The sequence below is a fragment of the Rousettus aegyptiacus genome, unplaced genomic scaffold (assembly GCF_014176215.1).
Source record: "Rousettus aegyptiacus isolate mRouAeg1 unplaced genomic scaffold, mRouAeg1.p scaffold_m13_p_6, whole genome shotgun sequence".
In the NCBI taxonomy this organism is placed as follows: Eukaryota; Metazoa; Chordata; class Mammalia; order Chiroptera; family Pteropodidae; genus Rousettus; species Rousettus aegyptiacus.
In genome coordinates, this window is record NW_023416309.1 from 7,588,659 (window position 1) to 7,605,758 (window position 17,100).

Genomic DNA, 17,100 nt, shown 5'->3' on the forward strand with positions numbered 1-17,100 from the left:
AAAATGCTTAAGATTCAAAAAATCTTACATAGTATTTAAGGGAATTAATGTCAATAAATTATTTTACCCAAATCATAGAATAGACTATACAAATTATATTTTTCCAACTTCAAAATAAACATCTTTTGAGGCCCTCAGAACATTTAAAAAATTATTGAGAAAAGATTTTTCATTATATATAAGACTTTTTTTTATTAATGCAGCATCAAATGTACTACCTTGAATTGGTGTTCATAGAAGAAAATAATCTAGCCCACTTCCAGAGCAATTGTTTACATTTTGTCCATTCTTATGTCTGGATTATGATATAGCAATGCTGCTCAAAGTGATCCCTGAACCAGCAGAATGAGCATGTCAGGCCTCACTCCAAATGTACTATGTTACATTCTAGGGGGCAGGACACAGCAATTCAAATATTAACAAGTCTTTTAATGGGAGCGATCCTGATACACACCGCAGTTTGAGAGCACAGTCACACTTAAACCAACTCAGGACAATTTGTCAAATTGTTTTCTGTAACTATCAAACACTGACCTATTTTAATTTGGGAAATTTGTGATAATTTGTCATTAGATTTTACTCATTGAAAACTTTTACATCTTCCTTATAATTTCTGTTTGCTGAAACATTTTTTTAATGACTTTTAATTTACTTTCTATCTCCCTGTGCTATAAACTTTTCTCCTACACATCGTAATTATCTTATGTTTGTAACCACATAGAATCAAAATACATTTAGTGGTTAAGTATTATGAAGCCTAGAAGAATTAACAAAAATGTCTATTTTTTCCCTTAATTCCATAGCTCTAAAATTAAAAATGTTGGATGCCAGTTAAAATTATACTAGTTTAAATTTACATGTATAAATGCCACCACCACAACTCAAGGTAATATATAATAAAGCACTAGATTACACATACCGAAACTCACTTGCTATCTTGTTTTCTGACTTTAAGAATTAAATGTGAGTCCTTATTCATATCACTTCAAAAATGTATTAAAAAACAAGCAAGTGAACGTCAAATCTCAAGCATAACTGCGTAGGTTCTGATGTAAATGAGCTCTATAATAGTTTTTCCAATTTGTGTACTTAATCCCTATTTATTTTAATGTAGAAGGCTTCAAAAACATCAGGGCAGGCAATCATACACATGCACGCACACACACACACTCGAAGACTCAGAGTGTTGTATTTGCAAAATAGAGAGGGCTGAAATGGGCACCTCATTAGTTTATTTGTAAATTAAATTGAATAAAAATGCTGTCATGGGCAGATTTTATTAAAAGATTATTGATTTCCACTATAAAAAAGTATTATATAGAATATGAGAAAGATGAACCTACATTTTAAAAGAAGACATAAAATTGTTCACAGATAATATCAGAAAATGAAGAGATTTCAAAAATGCCCATTGACTTTGTTAGTGATGTGAGTGAAACTCCAAATGTGTCATAGAATGACTACGATGAATCATATCTGTGTAGATGGAAAAAGCTTGGGGAATAATCCCAAGAAAAATAAATTAGCTCTTATAACATATTCTATTGTACTAAGGAGGAGTAAGTAAAAACTTTTTTCTGAGTCTTCCACCTTAAACAAACCCCATGCCTAGTTGTTCATCTTCTTCTTACTTTCTAATTCAAATTCTTTTGCTTTCTTATTTTGTCAAATGACCGTATGGCAACTATATCTTTATACAAAGTATTAAAACAAACTCTTGCTATCCTACTCTTTTAGTTTATGCTTAGCTCAGTTAGTAGTACCTCTTACCACATAATCAGGCAATATGGCAAGATAAACAAACATTAATTGCTTATGCTCACATTTCACATTTAAGTTAGCAAGTCTTATTAACCATTTCTTCAAAAATAATCATCAAATGTGTTACCTCCTCTCTACTCCCATTAACACTTTTTCTTAGTTCAAACCTTACAATAGTGAATGTCTGTGCCATGTGATGAACTTCTGGCTCCTGGAGAAAAGAATCTTTAGGAGGAGAGCACTATTTTCCTTCTTTTTTTTTCTACTTGCTGGTTTAAATATGACATAATAGTAATAGCTACAGTCGACCTCATGTGTGACCTTAGTAATGGCAGTTACACATGGTGGAACAACAAAAGGGACAAAACTTGTGGCTCTGATAATATGAAAGGCCTTTTTAAGGTTTTGTTGACAATCATGAGACTTGCCAAACATGAAAGAGAAGTATTTGTCTATCTTGATTAATACGGTTATTTTGTACATTTTTGTTATCGAAGCCACACTAAATTCTAAAAAATATACCTTCAATTTTTGCTTGGAAAACTTTGCAATAATTTCTTACCTGATTTGATAGTACACTCTAACTGAAACTTTTAAAACAAATGTTAATAATGATTACTTATCTGGTTATTCCTGCTTATTGTGTGCTCATAAAATATAGTTAAAAATATGTAGCCTGGAAAAAGGGGAATTCGTGATCAGGCCTATACCTTCCTTTATAGGCCTTCCTTGCCACTTTCACATTCTCTCTGTATTTTCCAGAAGTCATTACATAAATTTTTATCGAGCACCTACTAAGGGTCTGCCATATCATGCACCTCATATCCATTCTCAGCTCCACGGACCATAACTTGCTGCTTCCTCTGCTTAAAAAGCACTCCTTCCTTTTCAGTTCAATAGGGGCTTACATTTTGCCTTTTATGTAAAGCCATTCCTAGCTCTTCTCTTAATCCATCATCTCTTCTTTCTATTTTATACTGTGCATATTTTAATTAGTAATTTTCATGCCATATCACTTTCTTGTATATGTTGGCTTTACCGTTAGACTATAATTCTCTTTATAGCAGAACTATTAAAACCACCTTCAAATTCCTAGTATCTGGTCAGTGCCAGAAGCTTAGTCAAACATATTTGTGAAAAAAAATTAATAAAGTAATTTCAGACCTAAAATGGATATCTTGTATCATCCAGTCCACCCTTCTTTCACTAGATGAAAAAAAAAATTCAGAAAAGTTTTAAAAAAATCAAAATCATACAATTCTTTACTAACACCATCAAGATTAAGTCTGGTCTACAGTCATGCCACCCCTAACATGCCCAGTCTTGTCTGATCTTGGAAGCTAAGTAGAGTCGGGCCTGGTTAGTACTTGGATGGGAGACCACTTGAGAAGACCAGATGCTGTAGGCTTAAAAAAAAAAAAAAAAAAAATTAAATCTGGTGTTTTTTGACTAACAAATTAATGGCAACTCCACTTTATATTAGTTTTATTTTTATACTGGAATTATTTCAATTATTAATCTTATATTTCTTTTCATTTTCATCATTATATCTGTTCATCTATTACTAACATAATGTTTTTCAGTCTCCCAATGATTTCACTGGCCTTCTAGAAATTAGAACACCGTTAGAAGACAAAGGCTGAGTGAAATTAATGGGTAGAATTAGCTATGCACAATCCTCATAAATCTCGTACCTGAAAAGAAAAAAAAATGCAACAACCTGAATTTTTCTCATGTACAAAGTCTACAATGTCTCATTATATTTCTTTTCATAATAATTGAAACCCATTAATAATTGAGGTTTTAACTACTAAAGACATTAGAAAGTGATATCTGTTATAGTTCAGTGATATTGAAAATGTTCATAAGGGAAAAGAAGTTTTTTTTTTTTAAAGGTTATCCTTATAAAAATATTCAGATATTGGATGCCAGAAGACATAGAAGCACGAAGTTGCCATCTTTATTGTAAAAGAACAATAGATATCAATCAGTCTTTTAGATCACATGTTTAGAAAGCAGGCCAGAAAAAGTTAATGGTTCTTTACCATATACAAAGAATTATGAGAAAGATATCACTCAACTATAATTTCTACCATTTTTTTTTTGAGGCCATTATGGAAGACAGATGGGTAATACATTTATTTAATTATTGTATTACAGAATCTTGAACTGTTCATCAAACTTATATGATTCAAACCTTACCAATACCCTCTTTCCTATCCACATTGTACAAATGAAAAAACTGTGTTCTAAAGAGTCTGTGTATCAACAACAATAACAATAGTAAACAGTTCTTGGACATTTATTGCACCAAGCAATCAACTAAGCTGTTTACAGGTATGATCTCATTTTCCCTTCACAGAAGCCATACAAAATAGATTTTACTATTACTGTTAACAGACAATATAAAGGTTAAACAATCTCCAAACTTTCACATGGATATGAAATGAAGGGACCAAAATTAAGTCCATGGCTTCCTTTTAATTCCAAAATTATAGCAAAACTCTTTTTAGAAAGAAAAAAATAATAATCCCTCCTTGTAGATTGAAGGACCCTGTCAGTCACAGACCTGCAGGGGTAGCCCTGCCTTTGTTGTGATGGTAAAACACCTGAGCATGCCTCCCAGCTGGAAAAGTTGGCAGAAAATATAAACATTTACAATTCACTAGACAGTGGTTCTCAAAGTCTGGGTCCCTAACCTGAGAAACTTGTTACAAATTTAAATTTCAGGTCTCACCCCAAATGTACTCATTCAGAAATACTGGGTTTCTCTCAATAGTCTGTGTTCTCACAAGTATATGAAGCCGGTGTTGACTAAAGCATGGAAAGCACACTGACCATTGAACTTTGTAAGAGCCCACTCGAAGCTACTCATCTCAGGTCTTAAAGCTCAGTTACATACTTCCCTTATTTCCTCATTTGGGATTCTATGACCCTATGAGGTGACATTTGCCCTTTCTGCAGTAACTAATAATCTTAGCTTTGCCTGCAAATGTAGTCTCAGGGGAATCAAAAGATGAAGCCAATCTGTGGCAACCTCACAGGGATGGGGTCAGGGATTAAATATCTCAATCTTTTTCTTTGCCAATCCTCTAATATTCTGTCAGTGCCTCCCACTGGCCAACACAGCCAGAGGATAAAGGACAAGGTAAATGTAGTTTTCCAAAAAAGTCAGTTTCCCAGCCCCCATGATGAGATAGATAATGGTAGAAAGTAAATACGCAAAAGAAAACAAAACAAAACAAAACCTAGAGAAATCTAGCAATATGCCTTACTTTCCCCCCTCAATATTTATTAACTTCTTTTGTCCAGAATAAAAACTTGTGTTATCTAAATAGGGAATACATAAGGGCCAATCGATTGCTATATTATAAATATTGCAGTTCTAGTTTGCAACACTGCTGCTTGGAACCTAAAATATTATAGTCACTTCTAGTATTCTTCATATAAAATACTTGGAATAAAATGAGAAAAATAGAAATCCCAAGGTATAGTTTCTGTTGTTTTCACCTCTGTAGCTCCTCACAAAACCTAGTCTGATAAGTATAGCTTCCTATTTCAAGGGGATCCCACGATCCTCTTATTTTTTCAACATTCTGGCTGAATGGTATTTTTCACCAAAACTTTGTATCTGCAGGATCTGTGTTTAATATTGATCAAGATTATTAGGCAAAAGAATATTAAAGGTATGCAATTAATCCCCAGAGCTCCATGCTGAATTGTACTTGCACTCATTGATTTCCTTTGAAAATCAGATAATCATCCTGGCTTCTAGAGTAATTTCCTTTTCATGCTTGTTGGATGAAAAACATGAAGAAACCTAAATGCCCAATAGACTTTCAGCCTCCATGGTGTTTCTACATATCTAGTATTGTCTTTTCAAGTAAGCTTATATGTCCACATAGTTGGAAGCTAGAGATAGTGTCTCTCTCTCTTGGTCAGAAAGTAGATTTGTTTCTTGGTCAGGAAAATGGAGATAATGTCTTTCCTTGGGGACAAGGATTGGGCAAATTTGCTATATATGCCCTCAAGAAATTAAGAATTCCCTGAGCTCATTATACTTCAGCTGTGACATAGACCCACCATGTGCATAGTCTCTATCTGTGCCTGGTTCTGCATCACTCCAATGAGAATTGGGGATATCAAGGGGAATCAGCGCAAACACGATTCTCATGTTATATGTTGTCACATGAGTAACAAACTGTCTAATTCCATTTGTGCTTCTTGTTTCCTTACTGGTCAGACCTATGAATGTGTCACAAACCAAATTAGCAACTCCAGGAGTTAGATCTGCTTTGGGTCCACTTGGGACCTACCTGATGATTGACTGTCTTACACACAGGGATGCATTTTGGTGGGATTATTAAAACACATAATATTTTTGCTGCCTGTGGTTCTTGTTCTCTTTAAGTTGAAGAGTACTATGGGGCATGTTATAGCAGGATCTTTTTCCCTGATATTAATGAGAATAACAAGATCTCAGAGTGGTAGAGATCAAGGGTTGTGCTTAACCATAAGAAATATAAAGTTGTAATTATCTCAATAAGCCACAGGGTTAGAGTGGTAATTAATCTGTTAATCATAGAGATCTATGTTGTTTGTGATTATGTCAAATTTGATGAAGCTTTATAAAATTGGCCAAGATGAATATTTTTTCTTCCAATTTTTGTAATACATTAAAACTTAAGGGAGCACTCACTATCAGTATCATACAAGTGCAGGGTTGGTGCCCAAGAGTAAGTGCCTCCTTAAATTTTATAGCCTACATGCTTGACTTCGCTCAAGTCCTAATCCTGCATATGACTCTATCTGCAATGAAGCTTCAGCTTCATCCATCAAGTCAAACATCCCATGTCATATTTCAGAGTCCTTCTCTTTCCTCATCACTTCTCTTAGAATAAGATTCTTGGCAAAGTTAATCACTTCACTGTGACTCTACAAACCTTACGATCAAGTTCAGGGCTGATGGGTATATTTTCCAATAATTGCAGGAAATAAATGACTCCTACAAAACTTCCAAAACTCAATTTCCACTTTTGTTCTGGAATCGCAGCCATCTTCTTCTTCTATAGAATTGCACTTTTTTATAGAAAGACTACAGTTATTACTGCGCTTGTATCACAGTTTCGTGATATCCCAAAGACTTTCACATCATATTCACTTTGTCCTAAGCTAATATTATAAAAATTTCTGTAATCATGATACCATCACATGGCAAAGATTACTACTGTGCCATCCTATGCTTTTCTCACCATTTGTTAGTTTCTTAAGGCTCCTGTAAAAATGTACCACAAACTGGGTGGCTGAAAACAACAGAAATTTATTCTTTCAAGGTTCTGGAAGCTATAAATATGGAATCAAGTTGTCAGTAGGGCCATGCTCCCTCTGAAATACTGGTAGAATCCTTCCTTGGCTCTTCCAGCTTCTAGTGGTGGCTCTTAACCCTTGGTATCCCTTGGATTTGAGCTGCTTCACTCCTATTTCTGCTTTTGTCATCTCACAGTATTTTCCTTGTATGTCTCTTTAGATGGCACCTCATCATTTCATTTTTTGTTTTTTGTTTTTAGTAAGGACACGAGTCATATTAGATTAGGGCCCACTCTAATGACCTCATCTTAACTTGATTACATCTGCAGAGACCTTATTTCCTAATTCACAGACATCAGGATTTAGGATTTCAACCTATTTCTTTGGGTACGTAATTTAATCAATAACACTTTCCAACAAAGAGATTAACTGTGTGTTCTTCAAGTCTATGAGCAATTTAGTATAAAAGAAAAGAAATTCTCACACTCTGTAATTTGTATGAAGAGATTATTTACAAAGATGTGACAGCATTATGGTAACCAAAAACTTTAACTAGCAACAGCTTGAATTTGTTTCCATCTCCAGAATTGTATGGGCAAGAACAGGATGCAGTAGCTGAAACCCAGAGAGAGGAGCCACATAGATACAGTACTCTAACAATAGCTTTAGTTTTTGACACAGAGATTCAGCTAGGCCTAGTCATCCCCTTAGAGTGGGAGAAGGGGGCATAAACACTTGGTCTATTTATCTCCTAATCTCCCGCCATTGCCTCCTTTGCATCAAAGCCAACTACCAGCTACCCAGGATATAGTACATAGAGGAAAACGGGGCTAAGTTAATTTGGAGGGAAAGAAAAAAAATCAGTATAATATACGTAGTCATACTTCACAAAATAAGAGAAATAAAAATAGGTTGTAATTTTAAAGTTAAAAATAATTTTAATTAAAATCCAATTATTAGCTCAGATTGGTGAGCATTATAAATTTATAATACAAATTATTTGAAATATTTTTGGAAAAGAGGGTGCTTGGTAATTCTGTCTAATATTTAAAGGCAAATACATTTGATTGTATGATTTTGTTTGACAGAAACTTTTTCTACATATCTATTGGACATAGTGTAAACATTATATAAAGATATTTATGAAAGTATTGCTCATAATAGAAAAGACCTTACCACTACCTAAATATTTATAAAAACAGTTTAGATAAAATTTAGTATGTCAACTTAATAGAACTGTATGAATCCACAAAAATAATAAGCTCAAATATTTCATATATATGATAGCATATATACATTAACCTTCTCTCTAACCTGAAATAGTAATAACTCAACAATAATAAAAAGAATGGGAAAAAGACAAACAGCAACTTTTCTTTCAGGAGGAATAGAGGACCTAATGTTTAATTTCTTTTCTACGTGGATACAATTTACTCATAAATAATTTATTGAATCTTCCAAGCATGTCGACTGACCCATAAATCCAAATTATTATTTCCTATTTTCTGGTTAGGTGTAAGTACATTTTTAAGCTCAGAAATTCAGTCCATGGTGTTTTCTTTTCTGGCTGCTTGTTTGTTTTGATTTTATCTCGCCTTTTGTCCATGAAAACATGTATTAAAAATATTTTCTCCCCATCTACATTTTGCGTGTTCATTTTCTTAACAGTATATTTTAGGAGCAGGACTTCTTAATTTGAATGAAATCCAATTTATGCTTTTAGTTTTATTTTATGTTTTATTTTATGCTTAGTGATTTTTGTGTTTTATCTATGAAGCCTTTGGTGATCACAGGTCTTGAAGAAATTTTTCTATTTTGTCTTTCAGAAAACTTATACTTTAGATTTTATATTTAATTCTATGACCCATCACTCAATTTTTGTGTCTGTGGTATAGGAAAGGATTAAAGTTTATTTATTCCATATGTAAGTGCCATTTGTGAGAAATATTTTCTCTTTGTCAAATTACCTCAATGACTTCATGAAATAAAAACTACATTTTTTAGCATCCCTGATGGGATAGAAAAATCTAAGAAAAACCTTTTATACTTTTCTCCTCCTTTCTACTGGAATGTGGTCAAGAGGATGCCATCTTGAGACAAGAAATAGAAGTCACATGTTATTTGTATTATGTTTCCAAGGAAGTTATCCTTCTGATAAACATGGATCCCATGCACAATTAACTCTGGCTCTTACCCACAGGATTTTGTTATATTGGAGACAAGTACATTTATTTTTATCAAAAAATCTATAAGAGGAGATGAAATAAAAAAACAAAAAAAAATTTTATTTCTTCCCATTTTTTGATTGTTTTCAATTGAATGAATGTTCTTTGCATCCCTATATAACCTGACTGGAGGCTGAAATCTAATATTGATTTTAAATTTTCAATGTTTTGTTTTTATTTCTAAAATTATTTTTCTTAAATTAGCTCAGTTATTTTTGTTAGTCTATAGTTTTTCATCTATTTTGTGATTCCATTTTTTACATATCATACATTTCATATATAATTATGTTATTTCTGTTTGATAAATATAGCATCTTATTTTCTTCGAGAGGTCTGAAACTTCTTTTTCCAACTAGCTGTCGGTAATGGTGGATTCTTTGTGTGTTTTGTCATCTCTCATTGTGAACTTAACTTTGATTAATCTTAATATGTAGGAGTAATTCAGACCTTAAGTGAGGAATTATCATTTTGAGATTTTAATTTTGTTATACCTGGAACCAGGAAGCATTAACATACTAACACTCATATCAGTTTCTTAAAGCATCCAAAAGTAACACTGAGTCTCACAGTTACTGGACTTGCCCTTAATTTCTCTTGTAATTATCCAGCTGTTATTGGATCAATGGCTTTGACTTCTAAAATTACCTCCTTTCTTGTCTAGTAAACAACTTTATATTTTTTTAAAAAATTAATTTTTTTTGACCTAAAAGTTTTTAAAATTCTCTACTTAATCGGACAGACAAAAATTATATTTGAGAAAATAATTTTCAAAATAAAATATTCTATATCTAGCCAACCTATGATGTGGTCTTTAGACAGAATAAAGACATTTTCAACATGTAAAGCATAAGATTATCTAAAATTGTTTAATATATATAACAGTGAGATAAAGAATTTAACAAAAAATGAAAATGTTATATCCAGGAAAGAGAGTATTTATCCTTGTATTTAAGGAATGGTCTATAACCAGAAATAGTTATTGTTAGGGAACAGGCTTAGAGAACATGCTGTTCAGATTGGTCTGGATGGACAGAATGGAAAGGAGTAAAGAGAATTACTGGAACATATGGAATAAACCTTGATAGAAATTTGAGGTATGAAATGTATATATATTGAGGTAGTTGGTGGACAGTAAATGAAGAGTATAAGTTCATATTTTAATTTAAGAATATTCTCTCTTTAGTGTACAGTAATCATGGCTTGGATCCTCAAAGAAAGAATTATACTATTAGTACACATCTTGGCTCTACAGTAAATATATTTTATATGGGAATAAACAATATTATTTAATGGTCTTCAAATTTTTGAATACACACACACACTAACACAGAAGAAGAAAATTATGCCAAAAAGTAGAAGGTAAATGTTATTTTATTTTTTAAAATTTATTTACTTTTTACGGTGATATTGCTTAATGAAATCTAATAAGTTTCAGCTGTACATTTTAACAGTAAGGCACCTATATATTTACATTTTTAATATCTTAATATAAAAGAAGAAAGAAATCAGGAAAGAATTAAATCTGGAAAAAAATAAATAAACTAATAACTGTTTAAATAAAATTCTCCTTATGATTAATAGTATAAAAAATAGATGTCTATATATACTGTTAACACTCGAAGAGCTGATCAGACATAAACAGAATAATATTTGACTAAATTGGGAAGATGAAAGACTATACTTTGAAAGTAGTCTAAGGATAGTAAATCTTATCATCATGAAAATAGAATGTTAACCAAAAATAGCTGAAATACATAAGTAAATACTCATAAAAATACATAATTAGAAATAGAAATGTCATATTCATTTCTTATATCTGTGTAACAATTTACCACAAACTTAGTGGCCTAAACAGCACTTACTTATTCTCATATTGTTCTGTGGGTCAAAAGACTGACTGGCTCATGTGGGTTCTGTGCTCAGGATGTCACAACAATGAAGGTTGGTGGAAGAATCCAATCCCAAACTCATTCAGATTATTGGCAGAATTAAGTTCCATGTCATTATATAACTTCCAAGCTGGTTGTTAGCCAGCGGATGCTCTCCACTCTCAGAAGTTTCTTGTATTCCTGCTCATCTGGTCATTCCCACCTTCAAACCAACATGGCATTTCAAGTCCATCTCTCTCTAAGACTCTTTAACTTCCTCTTCTGTCTTCCCTTACTGCTTTCTTCTTCACTATCCTCTTCTGCTATTAATCAGAGAATTCTCTGATATTAAAGTTTGCATAATTAAATTAAGATCAATTTTTAAAGCTCAACTGTGCAATATCACATAAGATAATCACAGGGAGTGATGTCACATGAAATTCATAAGTTCAAGGGATGAAGGGATATGGAATCTTGGGGTTATTTCTAGAAATTTTGCTTACTATAGAATTCATTTCTAGAAACCCCAAAGAGAAATGGCTAAAGATATTTCTTCCTGTGGAAAAATTTGTTGGAGCTAAGATGTTCCAAAATATGCTCAGACTTTAATTTTCTATTTTAAAAATGACTAAAAATTAATTTTGTGGTAAAATAATCGATTATTCAATCATTTTTGGATCAATTATGTACATTTGACAAAATTACATTTAGTTCTCTATGTCATTAAAAACATAAAAATAAAATAAGTTAGATGAAGATAAAGTAATTACATTTAATATGTAAGATGATTTAGGACATATTTTTTTCTTTATAAAATCTTAACTTTTTAAACAACTACCATAAAGTTAAACAATCCATAGCTAACCAAAATAAAGGTCACAACTTAGAAAAATAATTAATATATAATATATCTTACTAAAACAAAAATAAAAAAATATATCTAAAATTTATATAGCTTATTAGAATAATGCGCCAAATATGTTAACAGACAATTTATAATAGGAAATGGAAGAAATTTTATAAATTTATGAAAGTATGTTAACCAAAAAAATGAGACGCAGTTTAAAAATATACACAATATACTATTTCTGGGAAGCCATAACTATTCTCCCTGAGTCTATTTCTTCTAATTTGTTCCTTAATGAAATTTTGAATATTCACATTGCCCTATTATTGAAGTAGCAACTTGATAAGAAATACCATAATTAAAATATCTCCTCACTAGTTAAGTCACAGAGCTTAGCGTGATGTCTGAACAATGAATATATATATATAAAAATATATATTTGGGTAGAGAAAAGAACTCTTTATAAGAATATGGGATAATGCATAATTCTTGCCGGGAGTAAAAACTACTATATTCTTTTGAAATAATTTGGAAATATTAATTCAAATTATAATGGACAAACATTTAACCAACTTATTTCATTTCTTTAATATGTGTTCTTCTCAAATGCTATTATATAGACACTATGATGTATAATTTCAATTGTATATTATAATTTTTTCCAATCTTAAAAAAAAAACAAGAGATAACTGTCCATTAATACAACATTGATTAAATAAATGATAGCATTTTCACAAAATGATTACTTTATAGCAATTATAAGTAATGTAGTAAATGTCAATATATTGACATGGAAACCTCTTCAAGATTTACTGTTAACTGTTAAACATGTAAACAAAACAAGAACAGAAGAAAATAAATAATATAGTCACATTTATATAAAATCAACGCAAAACGAAAAGTAATCATTTCTCTATTTATATATTAATGAATGTGCCAAAAAAAGAAAAGTAATGTGCAGGTGAATTCATCCAAAATGATAGAATTATCATGTGCTGTAGCCTCTTTCTTCATTCTCAAGACTACAAAAAATAGAAAAATATTTAATGAGTTCCGAATTATACTGAAATATAAAATAAGTATTTTCATTCAATGAAAAATTATTAGTAGTTTCCAAAAGACAAGGAGCATATACCAAAATACTGTAGAAGGACTTCACAGAAAAGACTGCTTGAAAATTTAAAACAGAAACACGAAAGCAGAATAGTGACAACTGAGAGTGTATGGTAAAGTTAAACTGGGCGTATCAAACCCTTTCTGATGACTCACAAATGAAATGTCAGACCTAACCCCACCCAGAAGCCATGTAAGTAGTAAATTTCAGGATATGCTCTGGAGCTGGAGAAGCAGAACAGATCATCTAGGTTTGAAGTTCCCATGCCCTAAATACTAGAGCTGATCATGAAGAATCTTGCATCTCCCCCACAGTCACTGGAGATGGAGTTAGCGATCATAGAGTTAATCATAAATTCAAAGATGAGTACCTAACTCAGAGAGTTATTTGAAGCAATTGATAAGGGATCCTAAAATTTGTATGAAAATGCGAAGAACCCAGAATAGCCAAAATAAGTTTGCAAAACAGTAAGTTGGAGCGTTGCGACCTGGACGGCTGGAGTGTTGATATATCTGAGGAGGAGTGCGACGGAGGATAAAGAAAAACACAGAGACATAACATACAAAAGCTGGGGCCAGGTGGGACACTGCACTATGATGGATATACAGTGACCCTGAGGTAAGCTCAGTGCGTTTATTATATACTTTTGAAGGTCTAGGAGGGAGTCGGAGTCTTCTCGGACTTGAAACTTGCTGGCGACAATGATCTCCTGAAGGCCTGTCTGCGCTCGGTTATCTGTGTTAAACCATAAGCAGCCGTCTCTTTGCTTCTCCGCCGTTGGCAGATTGCAACACAGTCGAGCATGGCTTTGCCAATGCTTCCGCCACAGGTCTGGCTTAGATCCGGTTCTCTACTTTGGAGAACTTATTTCCTGATTTCAAAGTTAATTCTAAAGATACTATAATCAGAAAGTGTGGTACTGATGTAAGTATAGATATATAGATCAATGAAACTTACACAAGTTTTATGAACTGATTTCTTACAAATATGCTAAAGTAAGTTGGTAGGAAAGAATAGTCTTTTCTAAAATAGTACAGTAATAATTGGCTACCTATATACAAAAATTAGCTCAAAATGTAGGATAAATCTAAATAAAAAGTCCAAAATTACAATCCTTGTAGAATACTTAATAGAAAAATCTTTGTGATCTTTGCTTAGGCAATGTGAATTCATACAAGGAAAAAATATAAATTTGACTTCATGAACATTAAGAATGTATATTAGAAATCTAAAGGTAAGATAATTGGGATAGAATATTTATAAATAACATATCTGAAAAAAAGGACTTGTTTCCAAAATATGTTAAAAGGAACAGTCTCAAAATTTAATAAGAAAACAAGCAAGTCACTTCAAAAAGTGGTTCCTGAAACCATGGATAGTACTTAACCCTATATATCCTGTTTGTTTTTCTATACATACATAACTATGATAAAGTTTAAATTTATAAATTAAGCACAGTAAAACAATAATAATAAAATAAAACAATTACAATAATATGCTGTAATAAAAATTATATGAATGTGGTCTCTGTCTCTCTTTCACACGAAATATTTGATAACTGATCTAACAAGCAAGACAACTAATAAGTGACTGAGTGGTATGTACTGTATACCACATGAATATGCTGAACAAAGGGATGGTTCACTTTTCAGGAGGGATGAGGCAGGACAATGTGAGATTTCATCATGCTATTTAGAATGGCATACAAAGTTAAAACTTATAAATTGTTTATTTCTGGAATTTCTATTTAATATTTTTGGACTATGGTTGACCACAGGTAACTGAAACCAAGGAAAGTGAAACCACAGACAGAGTGGGTGGGGACTACTGTAGTTAATACAAAGGTAAAAACAATAATTTACTTATCAAAAGGAAAGGCCATAGAATAACTTGCTCAATTATTTAAAATATTTTATGTTTTCATTTTTTTCAAACATTCAGCATTTTATGCAATGGCTGGCCATTCAGTTGTCTAACTTTACTATTTTCTTAACTTTATGAACCTTATAAACTGAACACAGAAATATTTCTTACCTTGAAAGAGGTCAGTCATCTCTCTTACAGAATTTTCACAAGTTATTTCATAAGTAATTCATCAAAATTCAATTTTGTTCAATATCCTTCTATATTAATTCAGTCTAGAAATATTGTCACTGCAGTAAAGGATGACATTCAATAGCTATTTACAATCATCTTTACAGTAAGCTTGAAGAGCATCTTAAAATGTATTTCATATCACTAGTGCCAAATAAACAACACAAGCTGATGATAAGTATCAGGGCACTTAGCACTGGGAGTCATATAACCAGATGTTATTTTACTTTAGCATTTTTTATACATTTTGCAGCTGAATTTTGCACCACTTCCCAGTGCCCATTATTCTACCACATTACTTTAAAAACATAATATTTATGTTTTAAACATATATATATATATACTCTCTAAAAGAATATATTTAAAGACATTATATATTACATAGTCATCAATAAGAGAGATTTCTTTGAAAGATAAATGAAAACAGCTATTGATAATTAACCTTGGAATCTATACATACTGATTCAGACTGGTTGTAATTACTGAAGATGGCAGCATTAAATACACTGTAGTCTTTGTAAACTATTATATCTAAGTTTTGAATAATACTATTTTAACTAAAAACAATCATAATATAATAGGCAAAGTGAAAGAATATACCAAGATGGACGTGTTACAAATCTTTGTTTAAAAAATCGGTGTTTTACTATAAAAACGCTCCTCCTTACCAACCAATATGATATTAAATAAAAAATAGTTATAAAAAGTAAAACCTGTATTAATATTAAAAACTAAAAAAGACTGATTTCAAGCTGCCAGAAAATAATATTTTCTTCCACATGCATAAAACTTGGGAATAGAGAGAGAAAAAAAAACTATCAAACATATAATTAAGTACTATAGTTAATTTATAACTGATTAGCCAAAATTTTTTTTTTTTTACTTTGAAATTTTTAAGTACAATGTATAACTTTATTTGTAGCATTTGGGGACTACAGAGGAGAGTATTACTCTATCCAGTTCTACTGAATCAGACACTCTGGCTATAGAACCCAACAATCTGGTTTATCAAGCCTTCCTGTGGATTTCAGTGCGAGTTCAAGTTTGAGAAACACTGCATTAGAAAAATTGTTCCACTAATATTGAAATGAATAAAAAAGTCTTCATTTTAACTAAGGAATTGTGCTCTTCATTGAATAAAATCAAACAGAGCTTAGTAAAACTATATATAGACAGAATCTAGGATGGTTCCATGTTATCTTTCAATTTGAAGGTAAACAAAAATACATAGATCTGGTGACAAGGTGACTTTGTCCTGAATTCACAAAGCCTGGAAGCAGCAGGACCAGTTGCTATTAGTCCACACTAGACTAGAGATAAGGAGGATCTAAATTAGAGCAGTGGCAATGACGAAGGGTTAAAGACAAAATGCTCTTGAAATATGTATGGCACATATTTGGCAAGAATTTATAATTGATTGGGTCCAAGAAATGAACATATAAAATGACTAAAGAACTATTTTTCATTCTCTTTGGAACATTGAGTATAGGGACAGAGAGCTGAGAACAGAGTGGGTACTTAATAAATGTTTGAAGTTGAAGCCACTTCGTTGGGATAAAAAAGTGGAAAGCTATTGTGTATGTATCTCTTCTATGAAGGCACATTTGGCCAATGATGATTGGACTCATGGCATGGCTGATTCCAGCTTCTTTCTGTATTATTGCAAAATTGCATTATTTTTTATTATTTATACATTTTCATGATTCTTCTTTTTTTATATCAAAGAAGCTAAATGCCTTTAGAGCAGTATCTATTACAATCTCAAAGCCATATGGTATACTCTAAATCACAGTTTTAAAAATATTCTTTTAACAGAATCTTGAAAAGCCACGGAGAATTGTCACCATATTATAAGAGACCTAAATCTGGTTGCGAAACATTTTG

The 17,100-nt window shown here is 31.8% G+C and overlaps 1 pseudogene; it reads left to right on the top strand.

Moving 5' to 3' along the window:
* Positions 1–3,050: 3,050 nt before the first annotated feature.
* On the top strand, positions 3,051–3,169 carry LOC118604772 (annotated as a pseudogene).
* The last annotated feature ends 13,931 nt before the right edge of the window (positions 3,170–17,100 follow it).